The sequence below is a fragment of the Aquarana catesbeiana genome, linkage group LG02, assembly GCF_042186555.1.
Source record: "Aquarana catesbeiana isolate 2022-GZ linkage group LG02, ASM4218655v1, whole genome shotgun sequence".
NCBI lineage: Eukaryota > Metazoa > Chordata > Amphibia > Anura > Ranidae > Aquarana > Aquarana catesbeiana.
Window position 1 is genome coordinate 653,400,555 of NC_133325.1, and position 15,366 is coordinate 653,415,920.

Genomic DNA, 15,366 nt, shown 5'->3' on the forward strand with positions numbered 1-15,366 from the left:
AGCAGCGACTCCGCTTGTGAATGGACAGCTTGGGTGCGGGCACTCGGCAGGAGGGAGGGGCCAGGAGCGTGGCGGGGGACTCGAGAAAAGGAGAATCTGGGGCTGCTTTGTGCAAAACCACTGCACAGAGCAGGTAAGTATGACTTGTTTGTTTTTTTTGTTTTTTTTTTAAAACAAGCCTTTAATATCACTTTCAAGAAGACTGGGAATAGATATGTCTGAGAAAGTTATGAGAGTTAAAGGTTATTCCACATATGTAGTGACCTTTATATTGGCACTGGCCAATAGAGTTGAGTGAACAGTTCAAGCCAAGCGAAAGTTCGGCCCAAACATCACCTGTTCATCTGCTCGGCAAACACCCAAATTTGCGGGGCACTCAGCGTGCTGTTCACTCGCCAAGCTCCCCACAATGCACTGCATGCTGCACTGTGCATTGTAAGCCCTGATTGGGCAAAGCTTTGCCCCAACATGTGCGTTATGTACTGTTCAGTCTCTCGCTGCAGCAGAGCCAAACCATGTGGCACTATGCTTTGAATGTATTGTTATTTACCATTTGTAGTAATGCATATGAATTTGAAGTCAGTGCACATTCTTTCTGGCCTCTGAAGTGTGCGTACCTTGTCCCAGAAGGACATGATTTTTGTGTCTATTTCTGTCCTTGTTGCATGCTCATATTGTGGTGACCTAAGCATAAAAATATTGCTGTCCATCTGAATATGTTGATCGCATTCTGTGCACATGATGTTTAATATTGTGAATAGGCAAGGGCATGCTGACTCCTCCACAGACTGTGGAGTCCTATTGATTATAGGTTTTTTCTTAGCCACTTTACTCAAAATAAAAATCTTTACTCAAATTCTTTCTCAATGTGTGTTTACAGGATTCAAAATTAATAGAAGGAGAGACCGTTTTCAAAGAGATTTGAATGATGAGGCAGAGTGTGCAAGCGGTTCCGGAGCTACCACAAAGAAGAAACTCAGTCTTCTTCAAAATGTTGTCCATCCTAAGGAAAGTCATGGACGTTAGATCATAAGTGACGTTTGGATGTTCCATCTAGAGAGTGAAAAAAGTAGGTCTCCATATAGTAAGGTTTTGTGACCAAATCTTCCTCCTTTTTATTGTAGTACATCATCAAACGTCTCAGAGTGTAAGGAGAACACTGAAAATAATGAGACAGAAGCAGTGCCGGGAGGTGAGCAAGCCACGCAAGAGGGAGAAGGCCAGTCCCAGTCTGTGGATGAGACAGCACATCCAAGCCCTACTCAAAGATCCGTACATGTAAGCAAACTATTGATTACTAAGCTTTATCTGATGTACACCAAGGCATCATTGCATTTCCCAATCTGCATATTTTCTACAGGTTAGTCATGACAGGCCAACAACATCACAATCCTCGCAGCGTGGCGAAAAGCCTGAAAATCTAGAGATCCTGCATGGACGAGATGACCTCCTTTAAAAGACAGGAGAGTAAGGATCCATTCTGTGATCCAGATAACTAAAATGAGTCCTTCCTGAAGACAATTTATCATACACTTCAAAAAGCACCAGCAGAGAGGCAGATGGAGATACATATGGGTATATTAAATAATGTGGGGGAATGTGTTAGAGCTACCGAGTCAGGAATGCCATTGCCCACTATTAGCCAGTATGAACCCCCTCAGAGATCATACTGTCAATATTCGTATGAGTCCCCATGCCGTCCGGCCCACCCATATCTACCACCCTTTCCACAGACCCCTGTGCATTTATACAGCTCAATGCACAATACCCAGAGCCTTCTTATGTAAGTTCCTCTCCTGCTCATTCCTCACAGGGAACATATCCTCCGATTGTAAACACTAGCTAAAATTCTGCCAATGTTTCTCAAGCTAATAGCCAAACCAGCTCTGGTTCTTCTTCCCAACCTTCTACTTCATTTTCCCCATCCCCCACCTCTTTTTATGAGGATTTGTAACCTGGTTTTTATGTTAAATTAAGAATTTTTTGAAAGTTTGCATCTTTTATGCTTTGTTAAAACTTTGAAAAATAAAAAAAAAAGTTAGGTGAAAAAACCTTTATTTTAAACGGGTTATGCAGAATAATAAAACTAAAACTGTTTTGAACATATCATGTGCTTTTGTGTCTTTTTATGCTATCAAAACACAATTAAATGTCCAAAAATCGCAAACAGTAATTTCATATGCCATCTTAGGACATATTTGTACAATTATTGAAATTTGAACTGCAATACATATATTGATATTGCCATGGAACATCTCCAGGTGGAGATAGAAAGTAGTCGGCAAATTGTTCCCGCATGGCAATGTAGAATCTCCTTGCACGTACTCTGCTGTACTGTATGGAGAGCATGTGGAACTCTTCCCCTTCCTCAATGTGGATGTCTTCCTTATCCCGGACAATATTATGAGGAATGCAGCAGGCCTGAATTACTAACTCAGCATTCTTAAGACTAAGTTGCAACGGTGTTTGGAAAAAACGCCATTTACTGGACAATATGCCAAATGTAGATTCAATGAGGCGTCTTGCGCGGCTCAGCCGATAGTTAAAGATCCTCTTGTCGGCCAGATTACTTCTGGCATAAGGCCTAAGCAGGTATTGAGAAGGTGCAAAGGCCTCATCTGCAACAAGCACGAAAGGCAGGTCTGGTCCTTCAGTTCCAGGCAGAGGCTGATCAGATGGTATGCCCTTTGTGCAGTCTTTGACCCATTACAGACTCACAGAACACTCTGGAATCAAAACTGCTGCCATATGCCCCAATGTCCACAGCGATACGTTTATAATTGCTATCACAGATAGCCATGAGGACCAATGAAAAATATTTCCTGTAATTATGAAATCTGGACCTGGAACGTGGAGGCTTTTGGATATGGATATGCTTTCCATCAAGGGCTCCGATACAATTTTGCTCGATTCCAAAATCCATCTGCTATTCTTCGCCACATGTTTCCATCTGGTAACGGCATCACTGATGGACACAGCTCTTCACATATTGCGAAGCAGGTATCATTGCACTATCTCCGAAATAGTTGAAATGCCCAGTAAAAAACAATGGTTTAAAGAGGTATAGGACTGGTCAGTTGCAAGAAACCTAGAAAAAAATTGAACATCTTTTTAGCTTTTTAAGTAAAACAACATTCTACTGGCACATAAATGGATTTATTATCTATACATACTGTATATACACACACACACACACACACACTAGACTAGGGCTAGGCAACCTCGGCACGCCAAATGTTTTGAAACTACAAATTCCATCATGCCTCTGCCTCTAGGAGTCATGCCTGTGATTGTCAGGGTTTTGCAATGCCTCATGGGACTTGTAGTTTTACCACAGCTGGAGGGCCAAGGTTGCCAACCCCTGCAGTAGACCAACAAAAAAATGACAATTGATAAATAAATGACTTCTTATCTCAAGGTCACTAAGAGACATTCACCTGCAGGTACACACCTTCCCATGTTGGTATGTCTCCGCTGCAGCCATGGGTGCATCTGGTCCAGTAAGTAGTCGAACGTGGCTACGGTCATCCTGGTGAAGTTGAAAAACTTTGTGGGATACTGTCGGAGATGAGCGCAGTGCAGAGCCACAAAACCTTCTGAAGGTCACTTCAGTAGCATGGGGTGGGTCCCAAATCTACATCTCCTAGCCACAATCTGCTTCTTCTTGCTATCCTTTCTCCACATATAGGCAAATATGACAAACAATATCACGCTGTCCCAAAAATTGTTGGAATCCATCGCACAATGCAGATAGCACACACACAAGGACAAGGACAAAGGAAGGACACAGCAAGGACAAGTCACTCACTGAAAACTGCAATGCAGCATGGGAGGAGCAATGCTTTCTGGGTAATGTCATCAAAACCACAGAAACTGCTGTAAACAGATCGAAACGGATGCAAAAACGGATGTAAACGGATAAACTAATGGATGTAAACGGATGTTAACGGAACAGAAGACGGATGAAAACAGAGATTAACGGAAGACGGATGCAGCAACGGATAAGAACTAATACATTTTTTACGTGGCTAAACTGACAGTGCCCGTGTGAATGAGGCCACAAGAGTCAGAGAATAGTATCCACATTAGCATGTGAGGGCCTAAGCCTATGAACTCCAGCCTGAAGTGTGGCAAAGATCATTCGAATTTTTCATTAAAAGGCAGACGACCCATGGTGCACCTTGACAGGCCCATGTGTGCGAGGGGTCTTCAAAAAGTTTCTGCACTTTTATATTTTTGTAGAAAACGGTGAGGGTGGGAGGAATAGTAATTGGTTGTGTCTGAGAGTTTTATGTGACTAGTCTGTCTTGCAAGCCTGCTGAATTTGCAGTTTAATATAAGAGTTGTCATGCTGTAGTGAAGATGACTGCAAAACATATAAAAAAAAAAGTGTGTAAACGTTTTGAGGAACCCGTATAATGTTAAGGGTTTTGGTGGTATTGTCTCTCACCTCTCTGGTGAGCATAAAGCCTAATTGGTCTAAGTGAATTACTTTTTATAGATGAGGTAAGAGATGAAGGTACATATTTTAGCTATAGTGCAGTTTATACACAAAGATGGTGACAATAATCATATGTTAATTTACTTTTTTTCAGTTAGCATAATTGGAGTTTTGTTTATGAGAGAGAGAGGAAAGGAGTTGTGGTCAGGAGAGGAGCCAAGATGTTTTTTTCTGGTCTGTCCTTTGAGGCCCAGCATCCTTCCTTCTGCTACTAGCTTCAATACGCTGTTATGAACATTAAGGAAGAACATTACTGACTGCCTTGTCAGTAAAGAGTTAAAAGTGTTTGCTAAGATGAGCAATGTTCAAACACTTCCCCTGTGTTGCAGAGCTAGAGAGGAAGGAGTGGTTTCTCACATCTTATCTGACTACACTTACAGGAGATTAGGAGAAATGAAAGCTCACACTAGGGTCATGACAGAAAACGTTTTATATGTTGGTATTATTATTCTTTAATTATATATATTAACTTAGGTCTAAATTACATATATATTCTGACTCCCCTAATCAATTGTTTAATTGGTTGTGGCTACAAACTAGTTTAATACAGTATAATAGGGGCCCACTGTTGTACCTCACACAATTTATTGTACCAGGCAAGAAATGCATCTAAAATTCATCAGAAGAATGTATTAGTTACAGAAATTTTAAGGCCACTTTCATCTTTCCTCTTTTACAGGAAAATAATAAATACACATATAATTGTAGGAGAAGAATATGCATGTATTTATTTATTTTTGCTTAGGAGCTTGCAAAGCATTGCGTGGTTCAAAAGGTAGAGTTAGCCTTTAAGAATTGAATGTTCTTTGGGGAGTTTTGCATATGTAATAACACAAGACCAAAAGTATCAAAGAACTGCAACAATTTTTGTCTATAAAATTTCTGTCTTGTACTAATTGTGATAAATGTTTGAGGAAAGGCCAGAGAGCCTGGGAAATGCACATTTAAAGGGAAGCAGAATTTGTGTTCTTCCCTTCTATTATCCCATTTGTTTCTTTGTTAGTCGTCTGAAATAAACACACATAGCATAGAATAATAATATTTTATGTACACTGATTTAAGATACAATAGCAGTGGCTTGTTGGGTTGATAGTTGAAATCCAGTCTTGACCTCAGAGTATTAAAGAAGAACCTCATTTAAAAAGTAGGCTATAATGTGAAGCAGTTGAAACCGCTAAATACAGCTTGTATAATATTTGCTTTATTTCCTTGCAGAAAGATAGCTGTTAAATCGGAACTTCAATCATTTTTTTCATCTTTCCAGCTATTAAATCCACTGCAATTGTTGTTTTAACTTTGAATAGTAAAACATTTTTTTTCTGCCAGTAAATACCTTATACAGCCCACTTCCTGTTTCTTGTCTGGTAAAAAGCCTAGGCTTATGACATCATGCACAGCTCTCTCTCTCTCACTCTTGTGAGAGTTTGCCAGGAAGGGAGTGGGGATGAGTCATAAGAGGGCCAGTGGGAGCTGCAGAGCTGGAGGTGTGCCTCTGTGTGTCTGTATAAATCCAGGAAGTGAACAGGCAGCAGCTTCAGCTGCCCACAGTTAAAATGGATGCAGCCAGACTCAGTGGAGGGCGATACCTGCAGCATATTTGGCAAGTACAGAATCACAGTATATATAAAATAATATGCAACGTGGTTGGAGGGAAGCCTCAGAATGGCAAAGATGTTTTTATTACAAATTATGTGAGCAGACTGCAGTTCCTTTTTAATATTCTACTTTGGTTTAGTGCATATTTTCCCTCCTCTATTGCATTATGGCTATTGACAGCACAGCTTATGTAGCAAAGCTTACTGAAAACTTGTATTGAAACCACTTTTCTATGTGATTTCTGGCAGTCATGGAACATCATAAAAAGCAAGTTGAACAAAAAGGGTTGTTTTTCTTTTAATTAAAAGGTGGCTATGTTACCTATTTATGGGCTCCATTCACAAAAACATCTCGCATGTGGTATGTAGGTGTTCAGACACATTTTCGCTAAATACCGCATGTGATCCTGAAACTGTCAATTCACTATACAGTTCTGCGGTACTTACAGCAAAATGCTAAAAAACGCTTAGTAAAAAGCGCATGAACAGGGGTGCATGCAGTAATTAAGTAGTGATTGAGGCATGCAGTATTTATGGAAAGTGTACTGGTTGTTACGGAGTGGGCAGACAACCCATTCCTTAAAGTAGATGTAAACCCGATTCATGAAATTTGAGCTGGGAACATATATCTGCAGCGTTTTGTTATCACTCTTCAAAACACTATGTCCCAATAGCTGTCTCCTGCTCTGTTCTTCTGTTATCAGCTTGATAACTCCTGACAAGTTTTCCGTCACATATGATAAAAGCAGCCTGAGTTTTGTGTGGGAGGATGCTATAAATAGATTAGCACTGAGAGCTGAAAGATTCAACGAACAGAGCTGAAAGTCTCCTACCTATGAGGAGAGGGGGTGTGTGCCTTTCCTCCAGTCAGCTGTCTTGGCTGTATGCCCAGGCTTCACTGCAGTGCTAACCAGGAAGAGAAAATTTCCTAACACGATGTGCACTTTTTAAACAGTGTATAAAGCTGAAGACAGCAGATATCCATGATAACTTATGTAGGAGACTTTGTGTCATCTCTGTGTATCATCTGAGGCTGTTCACTTCACTGGGTATATGTGAGAGTTTACATCCACTTTAACAACCAGTAAACAACATGGCGGCCACCCACTCCTTAGCGGGTTTCCCGCTGACAGCTGAATGTAAAAAAATGAATTGCCGGCAAAAAAAATTAAGAAAAAAAACCAGCATGCCCCCCCACTCTATGCAAGTTAGGAAAGGAGGAGGGACGAGAGAGCGCCCCCCCAAAACCATACCAGGTCACATGCCCTCAACATTGGGGCTCTGCCCCACTCCAAAGCACCTTGTCCCATATTGGGGACAAGGGCCTCTTCCCCACAACCCTGACCGGTTGCTGTGGGGGGTGGCTTATCAAAATTTGGAAGCCCCCTTTAACAAGAGGGTCCCCAGATCCCGCCCCCCCCCCCAATATGTATGAGTATGGGCTACTCATTCACCAAAAAAAGTGTAGTAAAAAAAAACAGTAGGCACTTTTTGACAAGTCCTTTATTTAAAAAAACAATAATTAAAATGAAAAAGTCCCCTGGTGTAGATCCATCATCAATCATGATGCCCGCTGCTGCCGTCACCGCCTGCCAGAGAAAAATAGCTCCACTCCCCTCGAAGGCTCTCGCCGTCTACCAGCTCCACTGTCTGACAGTTTTTAAATAATGCTAATAAAGGGGATGTGCCAATCGGTGACATCACTCTGTAGCACCGCCCCCTTGTGATGTCACCAACTGGGGGCATGCTGGGTGACATCACAAAGGACAGTGCCACCTGGTAACATCACCAGGTGGCACTGCCCCTTAGTTATTTAAGAGCTGTCAGAAGGCCGAGCTGGCAGAGGGGGAGGGGATTTTTTTTGTTTGGTTCGGCATGGACAGTGGCGGTGGGTATCGTGATTGCCGATGGATCTATACTGGGGACATTTTTTAAAATGTTTGTTTTTTTAAATAAAAGACTTGTCAAAAACTGCCTACTGTCTTTATTTTACACTATTTTATTTATTATAAATTACCACAGGCTTTCAATACTATTTTAGTAGTGCATTTTAGTGAATGCCAAAAAAACGTGCGGTATGTTACCGCATACTTGGATGCGGTAAGATAGCGCTTTGTGAATGGAGCCCTATATTAATGTAGCCAGGAGCTGGCTTTTATGCCTGCAACTCAGAAACATATTGCCGTGTTATTCATGTGGGGTTGGCTCCCTCTAATGTTGGCTGGACTCTGTGTCATTTCCTTTTTCTTGTGACAAAACTCAGAGCAAAGCATTGTGGGATGTGTAGTTCAGAACGCTGAAGTTTCCATTCCAGCGGGACTGGCTTGAACTACAACATCCAGAGTGCTGGGAATAGAAGAACAGACTGCTGGGAGAGGATATAAAGGTCTGGAGTGGCCTGCATGGCTCTCTTGGGACGCCTGATTGACACTGCTAGTAGGAGGTCTGTGTGACAGTGAGCTGCTGTGATTCGCAGCCTACACAGCGGGGAGATACTCAGAGGGACCTCTGTGGTAGCATCGCTTCTCCCCTACAGTGGATCGGAGGTTGTTCCAGCGATGCTTCATCAACTACATCGTTGCCAGCTGCAAATGTGTTCCTAAAAAGGTATATAGAACTGAATGGGACTTTAATTGTGCCTCTAAGAAGTATAAATAGATGAAAAACAATTAATAAAAAAATACAGTATTTTATTTTATTCAGTATAAAAACAGTTAATAATACATTACAGTTAATACGGTTGAAATGGATTCAGGGTGTGCAAATCCCCGATTTTAACAGAGTTATGGCCTATGCGTTTCGTGGACGAGGCCTTTCAGAATGGCACAATGTGATCACGTGTAGATTCTACAAATAGAACATCAATTAATATTGCATAGATTTATAAAGTTACATCAGTGAGGGCTAGAGACATTGATGCATAAATTTATACAAAGGTACGTGTTTAATGAGAAATTGTTAACAAACAGAAAAAAAATACTAAACAGATCTAGATGTTTTATAAAGTATTCAACAGACAAATATATCTGCATTATCAGTCCACTAGGGGTGTGTATGGCGATGCTAGTCAACGTGTGATGTTAAGCAGTGATCAACTCTATACTGTTAAATGTTTAAACAGGTAATGCTGTTATTTTATATAAGAAGGGAAAGAGAATGTATATATTGTATATATGTGTATATGTATGTGTATATATATATATATATATATATATATATATATGTCATATTATTCTATCAAAAAGTTTTTTCCCCACTCACCCGGGAACTGTATTTGGAGGGTACCGGCTCAGAGGAACAATGTGAGGCCTTTGTGCTCATAGGAATACTCCAACCCCAACCCTCCTCAACCGAGAGGAAAAAGGGCAGGCCCCTATATATGCAGATGAAAGAGCATGGTAAACTAAATGGTTGAAAGATGATAATAGTAATAATAGACACCTCCAAAGACAAATGGAGGTGTCAACCATAACTGAGGAAAGCAGAACAGAGTAGATGTGAGTATGTGGGGAGTGACAGGGGACAAACAGCAAGAAAGTGAAAACAGTGAAAAAAAGGGAGGGAGGGAGGGAGGGGAAAGAAAAGTCGGGGAGAGGGAAAGAGGGAGCAGAGAGGGAAGGGGGGAGGGGGAAGAGACAAGAAGAGGGATGTGGAAAAGGGGGGAGGAGGAGTGGGGGAGGGAGAAAAGGGGGGGGGAGTGGGAGAGGGGAGGGAGAGGGGAGGGGGGAAAAGGGGGGGCAGGGAGGGGAAGGAGGGAGAGAGGGAAAGGTAAAAAGGGGGGGAGGGGGAAAGAAGGGAAGGGAAAGGAGGGGTGGGGTGGGAAGGAGGGAGAGAAGGACAGAAGGAAGGGTAAAGAAAGGGGGGGAAGGGGAGAAGGGAAAGGGGGAGGGAAAGGATGAAGAGAGGGAAAAAAGGAAAGGTAAAAAAAGGGGGGGAAGGGGGAGGGGAGAGAGGAGGAGGAAGAGAAAAGAGGGGGAAAAGAGAGAAAGAAATAGAGAAAGGTGATGTAGATCAACAAACTGAATATTCATGGTACTTGCTTACCAAGTGGTTGTGTAGAGATATACACTAAATTTAAATGAAAAATGAGAAATATAAGTGTAATCCTGGAAAACAGAAAGATTTTTGTTGCTTGGATAGTTGTTTTCCTTTTAAGGAGAAGGGGGAGTGTATCACTGAGTCTTGAAAGGACTGTCAGAGAAGAGGCATCCCAGAGTGGAAAGAAAAAGACTGGGACAGGGTCAAGCCCATCTCAGCACTGATGCCGTGGGGTTCGCATGCCAAGCAATGCATGCAGGAAACACCCCGGTCTGTGTCCTCTCCTATTCCCTCTAGGATGTAAAAAGGGGAGGGATGCGTGTCCCTCTCTAACACCGATTGGGATGAATCGGTCAAAGGAAGAAAAGATCCCGCAATGTAGGGAGGAGGCGGGACTTGGACGGCATAGCATTAAGCCAGGACTGGCTTGGAAGAGCCTGGGCTGGCAACGCTGCGCTTCTCATAAAAAAGGGGGTGACAAGCCACATAACCGCCCACCCTGTGGCGGCAAGTGGTTAGTGTCCCCAGGTGGAAAAATTTATGGGAGCGCCTCTGGGGGACATGGTGAAACACCATGTCCTCAGGAAGTGAAGAGACACGAGCGAGGCCAAAAGGACCCCCGTGCTGGGAGTCGCTCCAAAACAGGTGATCGCGGGTGAGATATGGGGAAACATCAAAACGCACAAAAATTTAAAATCCATGCGATCAAAAAACAGAACAATTGGATAATAATCATAAACATAGTTGACACCTCTCTGAGGAGGATGTATAGTATAATTTACTGTGTAGGTAGATCACTGCCACCGCACACGTCCACAATATAACCGCATATTAAAACAACAATACAGAGCAAATCGCATGTAAATGTTCGCATCAAGGATGGACATATGCATTGTTTGGTATATCTCACAAAATTAACATTGCAGCTTACGGCTACTATTAATCGGAGAGTGGGGGTAAAGGAGTGGGAGTAAATGGAGGTTGTAGTTTTGAATTTTACAGTTACAAAAAAGGGACATAGCTAATGGCATCATTCATTCCAGGTGGAGAGGTTGCCCTCAGTTTAAAGATCCATCTGCAAAATGTTTTAAACAGGGGAATTGGCGCTGTCCAGCTAAATGTACATATATGGTGAATTCATACAAAAAAACAAAAAACAAACGTACGTATATGCAATATATAATAAGGCTATTATTAATATTGTGCATATGACCAATGAATTGCGGGGGCTGAGGTATATCAAAGTGCAGACAATACCCCCAGCAAATGTAATGTAATAAGGTGCAATGTGCTCCTAAAGTATATGTATATGTGCCAATATCTCAATATATACCAAATGTCAATATGTATATAGGAATGTGCAAAGTGCAAACAATACACCCAACAAATGTAGTGTAATAAAGTGCAACGTGCTCCTAAAGTATATGTATATGTGCCAATATCTCAATGTATACCAAATATCAGTATGTATATAGGAATGTGCCCAAAGGTTGAGAAAGGGCAAAAAAGCAAGAAATCCAGAATACAAGCAATTATGGCAATAAAAACAAACAATTTTAGCAATAAAAAATCCCCAGCATATGTGCATAAAAGGTCCAAAAAACAATTTCTTGGAGAGTGAAAAACAATGTGTGTAGAGAAAACAAAAAATCTATAAAAAGTGAGTGTCCAAAATCAAAGTCCTAAAGTGTATCCTTCTGGTGAAGAAAAACGTGGTCTCAGCATTAACTGGTGTTGTCCCCGTTCTTCACTGCACCCCCACTCGTGCTTACACTCACCGGACTGCCTAACCGCTGCAGGGGTAAAAGGCATATGTAGAAAATCCTACGATGGCGAATCCAGGAAGCGGTCCTCCATCCGGGGGTGCTCTATCCTTCTCTGATATTGTAGTTTCCCCAATAATAAACATCCATATGAAGTGAGGAAAGAAAAAACTTCATAGCGTGAATCCGAATAATTGGAGTTTATTATTAAAGATATGATAAAAATAGTTAAAACCAGTGATAACTATTTTTTAACTATTTTTATCATATTTAACTATTTTCATCATATTTTTAACTATTTTTATCATATTTTTAATAATTAACTCCAATTATTCGGATTCACGCTATGAAGTTTTTTCTTTCCTCACTTCATATGGATGTTTATTATTGGGGAAACTACAATATCAGAGCAGAGATTTTCAGGTTATAGAAAAAAATGGGAGAACCCCAAAGCAATTCTTCAAAAAGGACAGACCGGTGAAATGCTACTTATCATTTATTGATTATCCAAAATATATTAAACAATTACAAAAATAGTGAAAAAAGCTACAACTATCTCCAACACATAATTAAAAAGACTTATGCCCCGTACACACGGTCGGACTTTGTTCGGACATTCCGACAACAAAATCCTAGGATTTTTTCCGACGGATGTTGGCTCAAACTTGTTTTGCGTACACACGGTCGCACAAAGTTGTTGGAATTTCCGATTGCCAACAACGCAGTGACGTCAGCCACGTACGACGAGACTAGAAAAGGCCAGTTCAGAACCAAGTGCGGCACCCTTTGGGCTCCTTTTGCTAATCTCGTGTTAGTAAAAGTTTGGTGAGAGACGATTCACGCTTTTTCAGACTCGTGGCTTTCAGATCGTTTTCTGCGGTTCAGTTTGTGCTTGTGGGTTTGTATCTGCTCTTCAGTGCGTGCAAGCAAGTTCCGCGTGACTTTAAGTAGTCATTGTGTTCTTGTTCGTTCGTTACTGTTTTTCAGGTCGCTCTTCACAGGCCTTGCTGTTCTTCAGTGCGTTCTGTTACCTCGTTCTGAGCAGCCGACCGTTTTCTAGCCATGTTTCGTATACGTACTCCTCGTAGAGTTCGTGCTGTGCGGGGGCTTGGTGTTGGGGTCCTGACCTTGACACAAGTCCAGTCCATGAACAGGGTGGGGAGGAGTTCATGGACCAAGAATTGGTTGCTTCAGCGTGACCAGTTCTGTCATATGCCTTTGCTCCGTGAGATCCGTGAGAATAATCCTGATGATTTCAGGAACTTTCTCCGGATGACGGACCCCGTATTTTACTGTTTGTTGGCTTCGCTGACCCCCTATATCAGCAGGCAGGATACCTGCATGAGGCAAGCCATCACTCCGGAGCAGAGGCTGGTCGCTACCCTGCGGTACTTGGCGACAGGGAGAAGCCTGCAGGACCTCAAGTTCTCGACAGGCATCTCCCCCCAGGCTCTGGGGATCATTATCCCAGAGACCTGTTCTGCCATCATACAGGTCCTGCAGAAGGAGTATATGAAGGTAAGATTTTTATCCTTTAATATCACATTTTATTGTATTTAATGTTTGCTAAGATATTGTATATCTTTCCTCATTCCCTAATTACCATGATTGGAATATGCTGTGAATGTCCCCTTTGTCCTCATTCATGCAGGATTTTTATGTAATTATTTTTTTAGGTCCTTCATACAGATTGGCCTTCAATAACCTCCCCAGCATGTTCTCCTGCCCCTATAGTCACCTCATGTAGTCACTTAACAATGTATTTTGTCAGCTCCATAGTAGTGCTTTACCCCAAACACCCCCTAAAATGTTTCGAAATGTGATTTTTGCTTTAAATTTAGGCAGAGTGCCAGAGGCTTTTTTTTGTGATGTCCCCAAATCATTTTTAGTAACCCTCCCTCCCCCCAACTGCTAAGTCAGCTGATCCCAATTCTCTATCTATCCTCAATCATCTATCTGCTGACTTTGCCAAACCCATACACACTACACCCATCTCTTTACTGATCAGATGTATGGCTGAATTCCCCAAAGCATGTAGTACAAGGGCCTGCCTGTATACTTTCCAATGATAGTGTTTAAAGTTTTTGTATTATATTATTATCTTGATAGGTAATATCATAATGTCCAAATGTCCTCAAATGTGTACAGTGTGTATTTATATCTTTGTATTATGACACTTCTTACCTGTCCAGTGGGCTGCCAATAGTGTAACTAAGGAGGGGCTGTTCAAAGTAATACCCTGTATTTAGGCATTCATCTCTCAATGAAGTGAAGAGGGTTACCTGTCCAAGATTCCACCCCCCCTATAATGTTAGAAATGGCCCATGAGAGGGGGGGGAATATGATAGGTGTACCTTATACTTTGGTGTTAATTTTCCCTTAATAAATGCTATCTGGAGGTTGGCCAAGAATGTTTGTGCCTAATCTGCTTGCCATGTTTATGTGCAAAAATAGTAATTTATTTTTGGTTTCCTCAACAGTTTCCTTCCACGCCACAGGAATGGCAGACTGTGGCCTCCCACTTTGCCCAGCGGTGGGACTTTCCTAACTGCGGAGGGGCAATTGATGGGAAACACGTCCACATCGTCCCACCACCCAACTTGGGGTCGTACTATTTAAACTATAAGGGGTTCAATAGTATTGTGATGTTGGCAGTGGTGTCGGCTAATTACGACTTCTTGTATGTGGACGTGGGGAAGAATGGCTGGATGTCCGATGGTGGAGTCATCGCCCAGACGGAGTTCTACAGGCGTCTCCAGAATGGCAGCTTGGACTTGCCACCTCCAGAGGACAATGTGGAAGGACTCCCATTCGTCTTCGTTGCGGATGAAGCATTTGCGCTGGGGGACCATCTTATGCGGCCATTCCCGATGAGGACCCTCACCCCGGAACAAAGGGTTTTTAATTACCGGCTGGCCAGAGCCAGAAGAGTGGTGGAGAACACATTTGGAATCATGGCCAGCCGGTTCCGCCTATTTCTGACACCCATCCATATGGCGGAGTATAAACGTAATCATCTAATCCTGGCGTGCTGTGTTCTCCATAACTTTTTACGCCAACATTCTGCCAACTATGCTGGCTCAGTTGGGCCTGAGGCTGGAAATCTACATGATACAACCCTGACGGCGCTTGAAAGTGGCCATTCTGGCTTGCCCTCCCTGAGTGCCCGTGATGTCCGGTTAAGATACCTTGAGTTCTTTGTGAGTAGGGGGGCCATCAATATGCCAGACAATTTGTGAAGCATTTATCAAATAAAAAGAAAAATTTAATCTTTGGTGACATTTACTGCTTGTGTTTGTTTTAGCTGACAGCAATGTGTGGAGTCGTGAAAATTTAGTGATTGTGTAACCTTATACAAAGCACTGTTTGCTGTTATTTACTAAAGGCGTAGACACTTTTTATACTACAAGTGCTCTTGAAACTGCACTGAAACTGCACTTGTAGTGCAAAGAGGATTTGCCCTTAGGAA

The 15,366-nt window shown here is 42.1% G+C and overlaps 1 long non-coding RNA gene across 1 annotated transcript in view; it reads left to right on the top strand.

The window, feature by feature from the left end:
* LOC141128903 (uncharacterized) overlaps positions 1-2,062 on the top strand; it is a 32,312-nt gene extending 30,250 nt beyond the window's left edge. Inside the window, exons 2-3 of the long non-coding RNA XR_012241747.1 lie at positions 881-1,278; positions 1,361-2,062. This is a non-coding gene — a long non-coding RNA (uncharacterized lncRNA). The remainder of the gene's footprint in view (positions 1-880; positions 1,279-1,360) is intronic.
* Positions 2,063-15,366: the final 13,304 nt, after the last annotated feature.